The sequence below is a fragment of the Lotus japonicus genome, chromosome 5 (genome assembly GCF_012489685.1).
Source record: "Lotus japonicus ecotype B-129 chromosome 5, LjGifu_v1.2".
Classification (NCBI taxonomy): Eukaryota; Viridiplantae; Streptophyta; class Magnoliopsida; order Fabales; family Fabaceae; genus Lotus; species Lotus japonicus.
Window position 1 is genome coordinate 27,700,792 of NC_080045.1, and position 17,014 is coordinate 27,717,805.

The following is a 17,014-nucleotide window of genomic DNA, read 5'->3' on the forward strand; positions in this document are numbered from 1 at the left end:
TTAAGCAATAACTTCAATCAATTCTAAGCGAAAAATCGCTTGTAGACAATCAATTTTCACTCTTTGCAGAGTCACACAACCTAGCACAGAAGACCTATTCCCCAACAACTCCCGAAAGACTCGACCGTGCTCTGATACCACAATGTAACACCCCGATTTCGGTGGCGTCACTTTAGTAACCAAAAGTAAACTTAATGCGGAAAAACGTGAATAAATTTTTTTTTGATAATAACTAAGACAAGACTGAATTAAATAAAACCCAAAGGCGAAAAGCAATAAAGCTAATATACAATATATATAACAGCCCCCGCTGTAAGTAGCAACCTCGTCACGAGTAACCTCCAGTGACGGAAAGAAAAGTGCAACGCCCGTAGGCAATATATACAAACCAAATGAAAAGGTGAAGTGTCCGCAACACAATCCCTCAAAACTGAGAATCAGCTGACCCAATGGCCTGAAAATAAGACCTCCTAAGTCCAACCAACTCTCTGTGATTCCCGTAAGGAAACCACACCAAAAAGCTATAGGTGGGAAACTACCCTGTCCCCAAAGAAACAAATGATGTTCAGAGCTAAGACTCTACTCCTACACTAATCCCATCTCGAGGAGCTCACACTAACACTCATTCCTACATGCTAGCGTGATCGTCGTCCGAATTTGAAATCCAGAACGACCTAGTCTATGTACACCATCCGTCCTCCTCTCGCTACCGCGAAGCGCTCCTGTTCCAGCATCCCAACCTAGTCCCCCCCGAAGGGTGAACCATCATGAACTAGCCCGCCAAAGACATCTGACAAAGGGCGTTTGTCCGCCAAAGCACACACAGAAGACGCGAGGGTCAACTCCAAAGAATTATATAAATAATACCACCAATAGATACCGATAAAAGATTAGCCACTTAGGCTTATAACTAGGGATAACATCCTAGGGTTGCATTATTCCACAAAGAATATAACGACTGTAAATCACAGTTAACATGCATCAAGTAGAACTACCAAGTATCAAACACACTCATCAACTAAGTCAGAATGCATGTTGCATGAGATGATATGGCGGTTAACCCAGTTAACCAAATGCATTCCGGAAACGGATGGACATCAAACGGATCAATCCTAGCACCAGCAACGGTGGGACCATTCTGCCCGCGTGCCTCTTACACCAAACATAGGTATGGACATCAACGAGTCAATCCTAGCACCAGCAACGGTGGGACCATTTCTGCTCGCGTGCCTCTGGGATGGACATCAACGGGTCAATCCTAGCACCAGCAACGGTGGGACCATTCTGCCCGCGTGTCTCTTACACCAAACCAAGGTAGCCAGATCAGCCGTAACCCGTAGGTATGCCATTTCGGTCTGCTACAAGAGACGTCTACTGACGCTCTTACACGGAAATCCGGGTCTTATGACCATTTTGGAATCCGACGAGGTCCAGAGTACGTCCTGTGTTAATACCTCATTAATGTTGCATGAATGCAGGATGATTAGTCAAACAACGTCTCCGAATCTCACTCGACACGTCGCCACGTGTTCTAGGTAAATTAAAGTCTCTAAAAGCTTACCCTAAGGTAAAGTCGATTCTGCGACAAAAGACACATTCTTCACAACAACACATAACCCACGATGATCTCCAAATCATCCGACTCATCTCAATCCGATGGTCACAACTGCTCAACGAGCACAGAGTATCACACTCTCGGAAACTAAAGGTTTCCCGGACTTATCCCCAGGATAGCGCAACAACACATAGCTGCTCCAACAGCACAAGAGTATCAACATACTCAACACTTCTCAACTTTCTCAACACTTGGATCCGACGACACTTCTCGTTCTACAAAAACTAAGATATTCATCCAAAGCTTCCTTTCGAGTTTATTATCTTTATTTAAAGATTTAGAGGTTGTTTAATGTCTTATGAGTTTTCTTTTCAAAATAATATCCTTTTTAGTCTTATCGCAAATCCTATAAGTTCTCGGGATCTCCTAATCCCCAAATGACTCCAGAGAATGTCTCGATCCACAAACATCATAACAAGGCCCGAATCTCATTCGTCCTATCAAACTTTCTCAAAACTCTCAAAATAAAATCGGCATGACCTGCCCGCTATTCTCACCATTCAGAATCTCAGATCTCATTGCATAAGTATAAATAACTCAGCACAACCAATCAACATGTCATATATCAATATATTAAACAATAACCACATAGCACTTAGCATATAAGGCATGCACCACACATCCTAAATTACCCAATTAGCACTTAGCATGAAGATTCAATCTCAAAAGCATTCAGTAGATGCATCATCTACATTGTCAGCCGAAGCCTCAGAAAACGTTTTTCCAATCAAGCACAAACAATTGCATAAACAGTAAACAATGTCGAAAGCATCGACCCTAAGCATTAACTAGAGATTCAGTGAGTAGCCCTCACCTGTAGATTCTCCAGGACGATCTCCTAACACTTGTTCACAATCAAAGGCTTGCTCCTCTGGGAATTCCTCAAAATCACCTTTCGAGCAAAACCACAGAAATACTATCAGAATCTATCGGAAACTAAGCTATCAATACTTACTAAGGTTACTCGAAGTAATCTATACTCTAAGGTACGATAATCTAGCGCGAAAGACAAGTTTTCGGAAAAGGAAATTTTCCTCCTCCCCCCCTAATAGGTTCGGCCACTTTTCACAATTAGGAGACTCGATTTTTCTTCGATCAAACTTGGTTCCTATGCTATCATTAGCCGTAACTAAGGGTATTCTGAACTCGGAAAAATTATCGGATCAAAAACTGTCGCAGGGGTATTTTGGTCATGATTTTTAACTTAGGATTTTCAAAACTGAAATCCCAAAAATAAAATTTGGCAGGGACGTCACCAACGACGTTTGTGACAACTAATCCTACTAGCATTAAGCTAAGGCGAGTTTTCAGCCTAAAGGTTGAAGCTTTACTTCAAAAACTCCAAAAATGGGTATTTTAGGCTAAAATTGATTCCGGCGGAATTCCGGCGACATAACGGAAAATCTAACCCGGCAGAAGTGATCTTGGGCACATAAGGAAGAGGTTTAGAATCAGAAATGAAATATTCAGGATAGTTTTGGAAAAACCCATAAACTATCAGCTCAGAAAAGTCTACAGAAAAGCTATGGAAAAAGCGATCAGAGGTAAGGATTAGCGACTATACCTAGAAACCTTGAAGCAGCAACTAACGGATCAACGATCAATCAAGTAATGAAGAAAATTCTTCTTCCTTCTTCCTTGGTGAAGCTCGCGGCCTTGAGGAGAGAAAATGGAGGAGTTTTGTGTTTTTTTCTCACTTGTTTGCTATATATAGAAGATGGAAATTCGCGGGAAAATGAAAGTTTCGCGAATTTGATTTTTTCCGGCGTCATTCTCCGTGAATTAATAGATATGTTTTGGCAAAAGAATTCCAAAACTATAAAGAGGTCTCCTTGTATTTTTGGCAACTAATGCATAGTCGGTATAAAACTATTTTACCCGATAAGTTGCTTTTTGCATCGGATGTCGGAATAGAAAACTTCCTTCTGAAGAAAGATTGAAATCATCAATAGAAATGGGTGTACGCGTGTAGAATCTTCATTTGAAGCTCTGAATAGAAAAAGTCTTCATTGTCGGTTGATTCTAGGGTTTTGAAATACCAGGGATTCGGTTTCGGCAAACTTCCGATGATTGGAATCGAACGTTCGTAGATCCTAGAGTTTCGCCTCGAAACGATTTTGATATATGGAAAAAGAGAAGTTCTAACATTTCTCTGAAGATTTTTGGACTAAAATCCTACAGTGTTCCAAGAGTGGAACATAGTGTTATTTCCTAAGATTCTTGTCCTAGGTTTTAAAGCGAATATTAGTCGTGCTATAACTTAAATCGACTTCGATACAATCCTCAGACTTTTCCTGAACTTTCTCCTTCATATATTTATTTCATTTAATAAACTTTTGTTCAGGTTTCCCTTCGCATTACATCAACCCTAATCGTGAATAAGAAGTTTATTCACTTAGCATAAGTTTAAAAACTTGGGCCTTACAATAAGGAAGAGGTTTAGAATCAGAAATGAAATATTCAGGATAGTTTTGCAAAAACCTCAAAACTATCAGCTCAGAAAAGTCTACAGAAAAGCTATGGAAAAAGCGATCAGAGGTAAGGATTAGCGACTATACCTCGAAACCTTGAAGCATCAACTGATTGATCAACGATCAAGCAAGTAATGAAGAAAAGCTCTTCTTCCTCTTCCTTCTATGGAGCTCGCGGCCTTGGAGAGAAAATGGAGGAGTTTTTGTAATTTTTCTCACCTTTCTTGCTATATATAGAAGTTGGCAAAACGCGGTAAAATGAAAGTTTCGCGAATCTGATTTTTCCGGCGTCATTCTCCGTGAATTCTAAGATATGTTTTGGCAAAAGAATTCCAAAACTAAAATGAGGTCTCCTTGTATTTTTGGCAACTAATGCATAGTCGGTGTAAAACTATTTTACCCGATAAGTTGCTTTTTGCATCGAATGTCGGAATAGAAAACTTCCTTCTGAAGAAAGATTGAGATCATCAAGAGAAATGGGTGTACGCGTGTAGAATCTTCATTTGAAGCTCTGAATAGAAAAATGTCCTCATAGTCGGGTGATTCTAGGGTTTTGAAATACCAGGGATTCGGTTTCGGCAAACTTCCGATGATTGGAATCGGACGTTCGTAGATCCTAGAGTTTCGCCTCGAAACGATTGTGATATATGGAAAAAGAGAAGTTCTAACATTTCTCTGAAGATTTTTGGACTAAAATCCCACAGTGTTCCAAGGGTGGAACATAGTGTTATTTCCTAAGATTCTTGTCCTAGGTTTTAAGGCGAATATTAGTCGTGCTATAACTTAAATCGACTTCGATACAATCCTTTGACTTTTCCCTAACTTCCTCCTTCATAGATTTATTTCATTTGGTAAACTCTAGTTCAGGATTCCCTTCACGATATATCAACCCTAATCGTGAATAGGATTCTATTTACTTGGCATAAGCTTAAAAACTTGGGTCTTACACTCAACTTCTCTCACCTTAATAGGTACAACTACTTCTCCTCCCACTATCTCCTTTCTCTTTTCTCCCTCTGCTTTTTTCTTCAATTCATTCATCACTCTCCCACTTCTAGTGGCTACAACAGAGGCATTCTCTTGCTTAGGATTGGGGATAGTGTCGGAGGGAAACTTACCTTGAGGTCTCTCGGCTATTTGCTTGGACAGCTGGCCAAATTGATTCTCAAGATTCTTGATAGCCGCCTCTTGATTCTTGTAATTATTCTCCGTCCGGTTGATGAAAGTTTCCACCAACTCTTCTAAGCTCTTCTTGGAACCACTACCTTCACCTTCTCCTCGCTCTTGAGGTTGTCTTGAGCTTTGGCCTTGAAATCCTTGGCTAGGAAATTGTCTTTGAAAGCCATTTCCTTGCCCATTATTACCTTGCCTCCAAGAAAAATTAGGGTGATTCCTCCATCCTGGATTGTAAGTATTTGAAAATGGGTCATTCCGAGCTTGACCCATAGCCTTCACTTCCTCCTCCGGTCTAGTCTCTGTGCATTCTTCGCTGTCATGTGGCCCTCCACAAGTCACGCACTCCACCTTGGCAACTCGACCACCAATCTTGGTAGTCTTCATTTGATTTTGAATCTCATTCATTTGCTTGGAGAGTTGCTTGTTGGAGGCCATAAGTTGATCATAAGCTTCAACCTCAAGGACTCCTCTTCGGGCTTGGCGATCATTACTAGAGTTCATGGCTCTTATAGCCATTTATTCAATCAAATCATACCCCACTTGTGGAAGTAAGGCATCGAACTCTCCACTTGAAGCCGCATCCAAACCAAACCTCGAAGAATATTGGAGACCATCATAGAACTTTGCTACTTGCTCAGCTTGAGTAAGGTTATGTTGAGGACACCTCCTCAAGAGCTTCTTGAACCTCTCCCAAGCTTCATAGAGATTCTCATCGGTGGATTGAGTAAAAGTCATGATGTCATTCTTGAGTTTTCTCAAGAGGGCTCTTGGAAAAAACCTTGTGGTGAACTTCTCAGCCAAGTCTTCCCAAGATGTAATGCTACCTTGGGGCTTTGAATTCAACCACTCTTCAGCAGTATCCCTCAATGAAAAAGGGAACAAACTCAAGCGGATTGTGTCCGCTGAAACATTCTGAACTCTGTAGGTGTTGCAATTGCGGATAAACCGCTCCATGTGTGCATGAGGATCTTCAAGAGCACCTCCACCATACTGATTTTGGCTCACCAAGTTGATGAATGCCGGCCTCAGCTCAAAGTTTCCCGTGCCATCGGGGGAAACTATGCTGCCCGAATAATCGTAGCTCATGGCAGCCGAGGTGAGGTCTCTGAGAGAACGATTAGCATTCTCCAATTCTTGCTCTTGAAGTCTTTGAGCAAGAGCCTCATTCACTCTTTCTTCAATGTGGGCTTGTATCTCCTCTTCCGTCATTTGAGCAGCCATGGCTTCAAGCCTTTGTTGGGCTCGACGACGGCGAAGAGTACGTTCAGGCTCCGGATCAAACAGCAATGGATCCATGCCAAGCCTACTGTGCATAAACTGAAATCACAAAAACAGAGAAAAGGTTAGTAACACCTATTCAATGCAATGCTTAGTAAAACAAACAAACAAACTCTTTAACTTAAACCGAAAACCACAAACAATCCCCGGCAACGGCGCCAAAAACTTGTTGGTCAATTCGCAAGTGCACGAATACCTCAGGGTTTTAAATTATCGAACCACAGGGATTGGGAGTGAGAATTATTGATTTAAGCCTAGAGTTTGCAAGTTCTTAAAACAGAAAAATTCAGAAATTGGTTTTGGGTGATTGTGAGTAAAGTTTTGCAAAAGAGCAATGTTGATAATGATGTAAATAACAAATGATGGGAAATTGCCTTGGGTGTTTGATCATCTAATCCATTTTAGTCCACCTATCCTATGCATGTGATATCTTAATTTATATCTTGTTGTTATAGCCTATGTACTTACTAGTTGATTCCTCACAAAAGTAATTCTCTCAAATTGAAAGTTAAGCCCAATTCCTTGTGTACTTAAACATTCATAAGAGGTATGAGAGCTTAATTATTCAGGCCAACAAAACCCTACCCTCACTCTATTCCTAGAAGCAAGTATAGAAAGATCTATTCCAATTCATGTCCCTAAATCATAACAAATTTCCATTCTATTATAATCTAGCCTATAGCAAAGGTGCACCAAAGCTAAACATGCAATAAGGAATTGAAATACAAGATTGAATCAAGACTCATGCATAGAGATAGGAATTATAAACTAAAGTTTCATAGAATCTCTTAACCCAAAGCAAAAAAGTAAACTAGCCACTCATGGCTAGTGAATTCATAAAGGAAATGTAAAGAAAACCTGAGAAGAAATACAAGTTGGAAACCTCCCTTGGTCCCAAAGCTCTCCTCAGCTCTCAAAACTTGATCAAAAATGAGTGAAATGACAAAATGTATCAAAGAAATTGGCCTAAGCCTTATTTATAGGCTGAAACTAACGAAACTGGGCGCTCAGGCGCCAATTCAGAGCGCCTGAGCGCCAATTGCATGTCAGAAGACATGCTCTCTGACCCTATTGGCGCCTAGGAGCCCACTCCCAGCGCCTAGGCGCTCTAGCTCGCCTGAAAATGACTTTTTGGCTTCTGAAACTCCTCTTTTCAATTCTCTTTATGTTCTTCATCAATTCCATGCTTCTTGGCCTTCCTTCTCCTTCAGTTTCTGCACTCCAAACCTAACCAACAAGACAAGGAAGATTCTAGAAGCTCCAAGAGCTCATTAGCACAAGAAGTCCCTCATAAAACACAACAAAACCATGCAAGTCCTAAACTTTACTTAAAATGCAAGAAAACTCCCTATAAAACTACTAAATTACCAAAACAAAATAAAAACTAAAGAAAAGATAAAAATGCATGAGAATGCATGAAACACTACATGAAACTCAACAAAAAGACTCAAAACAACCAAAGAACTGACCCTAAAAACACTACTAAAATAGGGTCATCACATGTGGCAGCTGAGACATATTCTGCTTCAGCAGTTGATAGAGCAATTGTGTTCTGTCTTTTGCTTGACCACGTGACAAGATTAGATCCAAGGAAATGGCAGCTTCCATAAGTACTTTTCCTTTCCACTCTATCTCCAGCAAAGTCAGCATCACAAAAACCTGAAAGTGTATACTCTGATGTTTTTCTATACATCAAACCAAGGTTAGTGGTTCCTTTCAGATATTTGAGGATCCTCTTAACAGCAGTTAAGTGAGTCTCTCTAGGATCTGATTGGAATCTAGCGCAGAGATGCACACTAAACAATATATCAGGTCTAGAGGCAGTTAAGTAAAGAAGAGAGCCTATCATTCCACGATAGAGCTTCTAACAAACCTTAGAGGAAACTTCCTCTTTCTCAAGAATGCATGTTGGATGCATTGGAGTCTTTGAGATGTTGCAGTCACTCATGTTGAACTTCTTCAGAAGTTCCAAGGTGTATTTCTTCTGATGGATATAGGTGACTCCTGGTCGTTGATCTATTTGAATTCCCAGGAAGTATTTAAGCTCTCCCATCATGCTCATTTCAAATTCAGCCTGCATTAACATAGAAAATTCCTTGCACAAGGAGGGATTAGCAGAACCAAAAATGATATCATCAACATAAATCTGAACTATAAGAATATCATAAGAATGATATTCTTATAGGTTCTGCAGAAAAGAGTATTGTCACCTTTACCCCTTACAAACTCATTCTGTAGAAGAAAGGAGCTGAGCCTTTCGTACCATGCTCTGGGAGCTTGTTTCAATCCGTAGAGCGATTTCTTGAGCTTGTAGACATGCTCTGGGTGTTTGTCATCTTCAAAGCCAGGAGGTTGCTTGACAAACACTTCTTCTGAAATGTAGCCATTGAGGAAGGCACTCTTGACGTCCATCTGATGGAGAATGATGTTGTGATTTACTGAGAAGGAAATCAATAGCCTTATAGCTTCAAGCCTTGCTACTGGAGCAAAGGTCTCAGTGTAATCAATTCCCTCTTGTTGACTGTAGCCTTGAGCCACCAGTCTTGCCTTGTTTCTTGTTACTTCTCCTCTTTCATTTAGCTTGTTTCTGAACACCCACTTGGTTCCTATGACATGGAAACCTTTGGGTTTAGGCATTAAGGTCCATACATCATTCTTGGTGAACTGATCTAGCTCTTCTTACATTGCTTGAATCCAGCCTTTGTCTTCAAGAGCTTCATCAACTGATTTCGGCTCAATGAGAGACACAAATCCCTTCAGACTCAGAAGAGTCTCTTCTGAAGGTTTGAGCATAGACCTGGTTCTGACGGGAGCATCTTTGTTGCCAATGATCAGTTCTTCTGGATGAGAAGCAACTATTCTTTTCTTCTTCTGAAGTTGATCAGAAGTTGTTGGAACATCTTCAGATGCTTCTGCCTCTGGAGCAACATCCCCTGGGCTTTTCGTTGGTTGATTTGCTTCTGAACAATCAATGCTTAAATCTGCAAATCTTTCAAACAGCTTTGACTTTTCTGAGCCAAGCTTATCATCAAATCTAATCTGGATAGATTCCTCAACAGTTTGATGAATAATATTATAAATTCTAAAACCTTTTGATCTTTCAGAATAACCAAGAAAATAACATTTTAAAGCTTTAGAATCGAATTTACCCAATTGGTCCTTGGTGTTGAGCATGTAGCAACAGGTTCCAAAAGGATGGAAGTAAGAGATATCAGGTTGCCTTCCTTTGCATAGCTCATAAGGAGTTTTCTCCAGAATTGGTCTAATGGAGATTCTGTTCTGGATGTAGCATGCAGTGTTGATTGCTTCTGCCCAGAAGTGCTTGGCCATACTTGATTCTTGCATCATGGTGCGAGCCATCTCCTGAAGAGTTCTATTCTTTCTTTCAACTACTCCATTTTGTTGAGGAGTGCGAGGACAAGAGAAATTATGAGAGATTCCTTGAGAGTTGAATAATTCTTCAAAAGCTTTGTTCTCAAATTCTCCACCATGGTCACTTCTGACAGTAATCACAGAGGATTGAAACTCCTTCTGAACTTGGGTAATGAAGTTGGTAAACACAGTATGTGTTTCATCTTTGTGCCTTAGGAACTTTACCCATGTCCACCTGCTATAGTCATCTACAATAACTAACCCATACTTATTTCCTCCAATGGATTCAGTTTTCACTGGTCCAAAAAGATCAATATGAAGTAGCTCAAGGGGCCTTGTTGTAGATACCACATTCTTTGCTTTAAAAGGCTTCTTGGTGAATTTTCCCTTCTGACAAGCTTCACACAGAGCCTCTGATGAGTACTTCAGATGAGGCAATCCTCTGACGAGATTTAGCTTGCTAAGTTGAGAGATTTTTCTGAGACTTGCATGTCCTAGACGTCTGTGCCAGATCCATTGCTCATCATTAACTGACATGAGACACTTGACCTTCTGAGATAGCAGTTCAGAGGATCTGATTTTGTAAATATCATTTTTTCTCTTCCCAGAAAATAAAACAGATCCATCTGTTTGACTAACAGCTTTGCATCCGGTTTGATTGAAGATCACATCGTAACCTTTGTCAGCAATTTGGCTTATGGAGAGCAAGTTGTGAAATAATCCTTCCACCAGAAGTACATCATTGATTACTGGAATTTTTCCATCTCCTATGGAACCTTTTCCAATAATTTTTCCCTTCTGGTTTCCTCCAAAGCCAACGTCTCCTCCTGACTTAAGCGGTGTCAGTTCTTGGAATATAGACCTTGTGCCCGTCATGTGTCGCGAGCATCCACTGTCCAGGTACCATGACAGGTGTCTTAACTGAGCTGCATAAGATGTCTGTAACAGGAATAAATTTTGTTTTAGGTACCCATATCTTGGGTCCTTTCTTGTTAGTTTTCCCAGAAGTTCTTGGAACTTTGGGTGCAACAGGAGGATAATGCAACCTGAGTATAGTATCTAGACATGTCAAGTTTGAACTTTCCCTTTGGTTTCACCACCTTTGGTTTAACCTTCTCTGGAATGACCGTGCCAGCGGGAACGAAATGCTTATGCAATGGTTCGCGTTTGGGCTCAGATGACTTATCTTTCATGGATTGAAAGTAGCCAAGGCCACTGTTCCCATTTCTGCTCATGCCATAGATCATTGAAGCCATAAGACTTCTGTCTATGCCCTTTGCAAGGAACTTTTGAAACGCTTTCTCATATTTTGTCTCATACTTAACATCAGATGATGCAAGTTGATCTTCTAGCACATCATTTTTAGCACGAAGAACAGCATTGTCATTAACAAGAATATAGTTTTCATCCATGAGTTCAGAGACTGACTTCTCATGAACTTCTATAGAACTGGTTTTAGCAGCATATTTCTTTTTGAGCTCTTTATGCTTATTTAGCAGAATATCATGTTTCTTCATTATTTCAGATAAAGCAGTTCTTAGCTCAGATAGAGAAAAGTTAGAGAATACCTCATCATCATTCTCAGAGTCTGAATCATCTTCTGAAGCTCCAGCACCTCTGCTTGTGGTAGCCATTAGAGCCTCCACAGCTTCATCTTCTTCTGACTCAGCTTCATCAGAATCAGTTGCATCAAAGGTTATGAGAGCTTTCTTCTTGAAGACTTTTCTTGGTCTCTTATCCTTCTTAAGCTTGGGACAGTCACTCTTGTAGTGCCCAGATTCCTTGCACTCGAAGCAAGTGACTTCCTTTCCAGATGACTTCTTCTGACCAGATGAAGATTCATATCTTCCTGAACTTTTCTTTGGTCCTTTGCCTTTGCTATGTCTGTTCTTCCAGAGTTTGCTTAACCTCTTTGTGAAAAGAGACAGCTCTTCATCATCAGACGCATCTGATAGCTCTTCAGATGAATTTTCCTCTTCTGCCTGATAGGCTTTTGCTTTGTCAGACTTTGACTTAAGAGCAATAGACTTGTCTTTCTTTTGAGGCTTGTCTCCTTTGAGTTCAATCTCATGGCTTCTGAGGTGACTCACGAGCTCTTCTAACTTCAGCGAGTTCAAATTCCTGGAGAGTTTCAGGGCAGTGACAAAAGCTCTCCACTCCTTAGGCAAACTTCTGATAATCTTCTTGACATGATCACCAGTAGAATAGCCCTTGTTTAGCACTCTGATTCCAGCAATCAGAGTTTGAAACCTTGAGTACATCTCCTCAATGGTTTCACCAGATTTCATCTTAAACTGCTCATATTTTTGTATGAGAGCAAGAGCCTTGGTTTCCTTGACCTCTTCATTTCCTTCATGCGTCATGACCAAGGAGTCAAAGATGGATTTAGCAGTTTCTTTGTCAGAGATCTTCTCATACTCAATATATGATATTGAGCTGAATAGCATAGACTTCGCCTTGTGATGATCCTTCAAACGCTTCTTCTGAGCGTCAGTCATTTCAGAACGAGGAATCTTCACTCCTGAAGCATCTACTGGATCAGTATAGCCTTCAATGACCATATCCCAGAGATCTGGGTCAGTGCCAAGGAAATAACATTCTATTCTATCTTTCCAGTACTCAAACTTTTCACCATCAAAGATTGGTGCTCTGAGTTGATTGTTGTTGTCAGCGGAAGTATTTGTAACGCCTCGATTTCTCGAGTGTTACTCAGTAACTAATTAACCCATTTTCGTAAAGAGTTTTCGTCGATTCACTTATTAATCTTCAATTAATGACAAACCTCTCATTTTACGAAAACTCTTGAAACATAACCTTTCCAAAAACACGCGGAAGTAACCAACATCGTAAAACCTTTTAAATAACCAACTGTAAAGAGTACGAATCAAAGGCCTGAATGAAAATAAAGATTACATCAAAACTTGTTCATTCGAATTTAAGCAATAATATTGTTCGATACCAACACTTCGGAAACTCTCAACCCCAACAGAAAACAAAAGACTCTCAACCAAAACCCTATTCCTTAGCCTCTTCCTCTTCCTCTGAAGTGTAGTCGTCCTCCGGTATTGGCACGTCACGTAGCATCAACTCCCAAGAATGAGTCATCGCCATTATCTTCACGACCATCTACCCCCCCCAAATAAACACATAGCAAACAAGCAGGGTCAGGTCCAACAAAAAGAATGATAATGACAAAATCAACAACAACATATATAATATAAGTACATTATATGTCTTTTATGGGAAAGAGTCAGTTACTAACGGAATCTCACTTCACACAACTACCTTTCACCTTGGATCCAACACCATTCGTCCAGCAGACGAACAACACCATGAGCAAAGCTCACAACATCATGGCGTTCCTTGGAACGACCACAGCACACCATGGGTCAGACACCCACAAGTCATAACATCACGGTTCAAACCGCATTCACCCTCGCGTGCAAGTTATCCGTTTTGTCTCTAACGGAACCATTGTTCTCATGGTCCATAGTCCTAACCGGACCTATGTCCAAATTATTCACATTTACTTGCAAGCGAGTTATAAATTCATTCTCTTGGTGTTTAAGGCTCTAATGTCAATCCTAGAGTCTTATGAGTTAATATCGTATCAGATTACAACGTCAAGAAATAACAGTCACACTAGGAGGAATTACAGCTGGGTGAGCGACCTCCTAAACAAGTCACAACTAAACTTCATGCAAAGCATAGAAATAATCAGGGCCTCCCAAATTCACAAATTATTTACAAATTCCAGAGGCTCAGTTTACAGATATCATCATATAAAAATCTCACAAAGGTCCCTAATCACATGTTACTAACATTTCCAACAATTTCTCAAATTTAGTGTTTTTGGACAACAGGTGCAGCGTGTACTAAAACTGGTCTACAGACCGCAATACTTAGCCACAAAATTCACATGATACATGACTGGAAAGATAATTCGAAACTCTACACTTTTATAGTTTATCACTTTTCCATTTGAGATCCAGAATTAGGTGATATTAGGCCTTAAAGCTTGCTGTCCGGTACAGGAAGAACAGCAGGTGCAACAGTCACTAAGATCGACCTCCAGACCTCATTACTAGACCAAAAATTATGTTCTTTATATGCATAGAAAGCCAATTCGAAAATATACAATTTTCCAGTTTATCCCTTTTTCATTTGAGACCCCGAATTAGGTGTAATTAAGCTCCAAAACTCGCTGTCCAGTACAGGAAACTGGCAGAGATACTTTTGCCTTCAAATTAATTTTTCAACCATTCAAGTCCCAGAGTTTTAAACCATATTCCAGCAGCAAGAACCACATATCATATATCATATATCATGCTTAAATTTCCAGAACCAAGATAACCATCAATTCTAGCACAAAGGGCAGATCTAAGCATATAAATCTTCAATCATTTTAATCAAGCAAAGTCATAGAAGAAAACGGTAGTTGTAGTGATGAATAATGGAGAATCATGGCATCAACATTTCATCTCAAATCAGAAGCAAAACATCAAGATCTCAAGGCAGAAAAAAAAAACAGCAAGCATCATGAACACAAAACTCTTGCAAAAGCAATCATGTTCATGACTTTTCTCATAGTAAAACATGGCAAATACCCTAGGCAATCTACCCAATCCTAGGACCAGCCCTTACCTTGGGTTCTTGGTCTGAAAAGAAGAAGAGAATGAAGTTTGGAAGAACAATCTCTTGCTGTCCAGGTCTCCTTCACCTTCCTTCTCCTTCGCGAAACCCTCTCTATTCGCGCTCTCTCCCTTGCTCGCGCGCGTGACCGGCGACAATGGTGGTGGCTTGGGCGGCGGCTCCCTTCTCTTCTCTCACACGTTCTCTCTTTGTTTTTCACGTGAAGGTGCTGTAGTGTATCTCTGTTTTCTGATTGTGGAAGAATAGGGTTTCCCCCCTTGGCTAAAATCCCATGCAACCCACAAGTGGGCTAGGGTTTTGTTTTCCACAAGCCCGACCCAAGTCCAACCTTAACCCACCAGTCTAATTACCTAATCAGACCTGAAACTTACTAAAACCTAAGCCCTCAAAGGTAAATTCATAATTAAATTCGGACTTAGAAGAAAAACAATGTAATAATCCCGCTGGCACTGTACAGCCGGAACTACGTTCACTAAAACGGGGATATCTGGAGCTACAGATATCGGATCGACACGAAACCACTTGGAGAATTTTCTAGACTTGAAGGGCTACAACTCTCATGAAGGAAGTTTTCCCAAATGAAGTCGTTACGACCCTCTAAAAATTCACACAAGTTGACAGTTCTAATCTGCCAGTTATCAAACATAGCCAAAAACTTCAATTTTATTCAAACTTCCATAAAATTGTTCCAAATTGAACTTAGGGCCTTACAGTATTGGCTTGGGCCATTTTGTTTTTCACACAAGGTTCTGGATCACTGAACACTGTTAGGTGTTAAAATCAGAACCGGAGCTCTGATGCCAATTGAAGGTGCGAAAAACACTAGAAAGGGGGGGGGGGTTGAATAGAGTTTTTGAATCACGAGTATATTTTTAAGCTTTTTCAAAACTCAAAGATAAAAACTAAGTGCTGAATGATAGGAAGTAAAGCACGCAAGTATTTTATCCTGGTTCACTTGAGATAAAAGCTCAAGCTAATCCAGTCCACCTGTGACGGTGATTTCTTCCTTCTTCTGATGAAGGCAATCCACTAAAATCAATGAGTGTTACAACTGCACTTTGCAACCTGCTAAGTGACTAACAGTACACTGATTTTCACACTAGTATTCTCTTAAGAAGCTGATCTACCGATCCTCTTAAGACTAGCTAACAACTAAATCAGCCTTGATTCAGTGCTCTCAAGATCCGACCAACCTTGGTCTCTTGATGAACTTTACAATGTGATGTAAAAGGTTTCGGGTTTACAATAAGTGCTTCTAACAAGCGAATAGTAAACTCAGAAGTTTAAGAACAGTGTAGAAATAATGCTAAGAGAATGGTTCATATGTGTTGAATATTTTTAGCAAAGTTTCTTAGCCTCTTTCTTCTTTCTTCAGCCTTTATATACTCCAAGACTTGTGATGTAGCCGTTGCTAGGGTTTTATCCGTTGGAGTGGCAATTCTGTAATTTCAGACTGCTAGGGTGTACAAGGTAGGTGGCGGACAGACTGAGACTTGTACGACGTTGTACTGTGATAGCGACCTGTCCTTTCACCAGTTGACTTGTGATGAAGGAGCTTCAGATGAACGTTGATGAAGCTTCTGGTCATCGTCAGATTGAAGCTTGGATTCTTCTGACCATGCAACTTCTGCTACTGAACAATTTCCTCAGAACTTCTGATCGTCAGAGCTAGAATAGCTTGGGTCTTCAGAACCAACTTCTTGTAAGTCTTCAGAACTTGAGTCTTCTGCTTCTGGACCGTTCCACTGGAACATCTGGTCTTCAGAACTTCTGACTTGAGTTCTTCAGAACTTCTTGAGAGCTTCCATCTTCAGAGCTTCTGAAGTATTTGCCACTGTTCAGAACGAACATGATAGATTAAATAGCTCTCTTTTTAGTAACCCTTGGTTCTTCTTCTTCTGAACGAATAGGCTTGGGTCAGATTCAGAACCTGTTTGTCACAACTTAAAAAGACAAACGTTAGGGTACCACAATTGTTCATCATCACAAACCTTAATTGTAATCATCAAAACATAGAGATGCAACCACTGATCAAACCTTGATCTTACAAATACAACACAACTCCAACAACAAGAGAACCCAAGGGTTTAGTGTCGGTCAAAACAACACAACCCCAACAACAAGAGTACTAAAGTACTCGGTGACTTTCAATCATCACCGTGGCTCACCCCCGTGGTGTCCACCAATTCCCCAAAACCCACATCAAAAGTCGACTTTTCCCCGTCTTTCGCAATCTTTTTCCCATTGAGATTCCCTATGATTTATTCGTTAATAAAAATGTTTCGAATTCAATTAGTCAAGTTATGAGTTTATTTCTCAAAGTCTAAGTTTCCCAAAGTCTCTAGTTTTCAAAATTCTATTCATTCTAAGTTTTCCAAAAACCCACCAAAAGAAATTCCCGGGGAAAGTCTAAGTATACAAACGAACGGCTAAGTCTCAACCCTTGAGT

At 40.3% G+C, this 17,014-nt stretch overlaps 1 long non-coding RNA gene and 1 other non-coding gene across 2 annotated transcripts; one reads left to right on the top strand and one right to left on the bottom strand.

Moving 5' to 3' along the window:
- Nucleotides 1–5,908: 5,908 nt before the first annotated feature.
- On the top strand, nt 5,909–6,015 carry LOC130721610 (small nucleolar RNA R71). The gene has a single exon (XR_009013537.1). It is a non-coding gene; the product is annotated as a small nucleolar RNA R71 (small nucleolar RNA).
- A 6,732-nt stretch (nt 6,016–12,747) lies between these two features.
- On the bottom strand, nt 12,748–15,020 carry LOC130718777 (uncharacterized). The gene is made up of 2 exons (XR_009012792.1): nt 14,557–15,020; nt 12,748–13,038 (listed from the first exon to the last, which is right to left on the bottom strand). It is a non-coding gene; the product is annotated as an uncharacterized LOC130718777 (long non-coding RNA).
- Nucleotides 15,021–17,014: the final 1,994 nt, after the last annotated feature.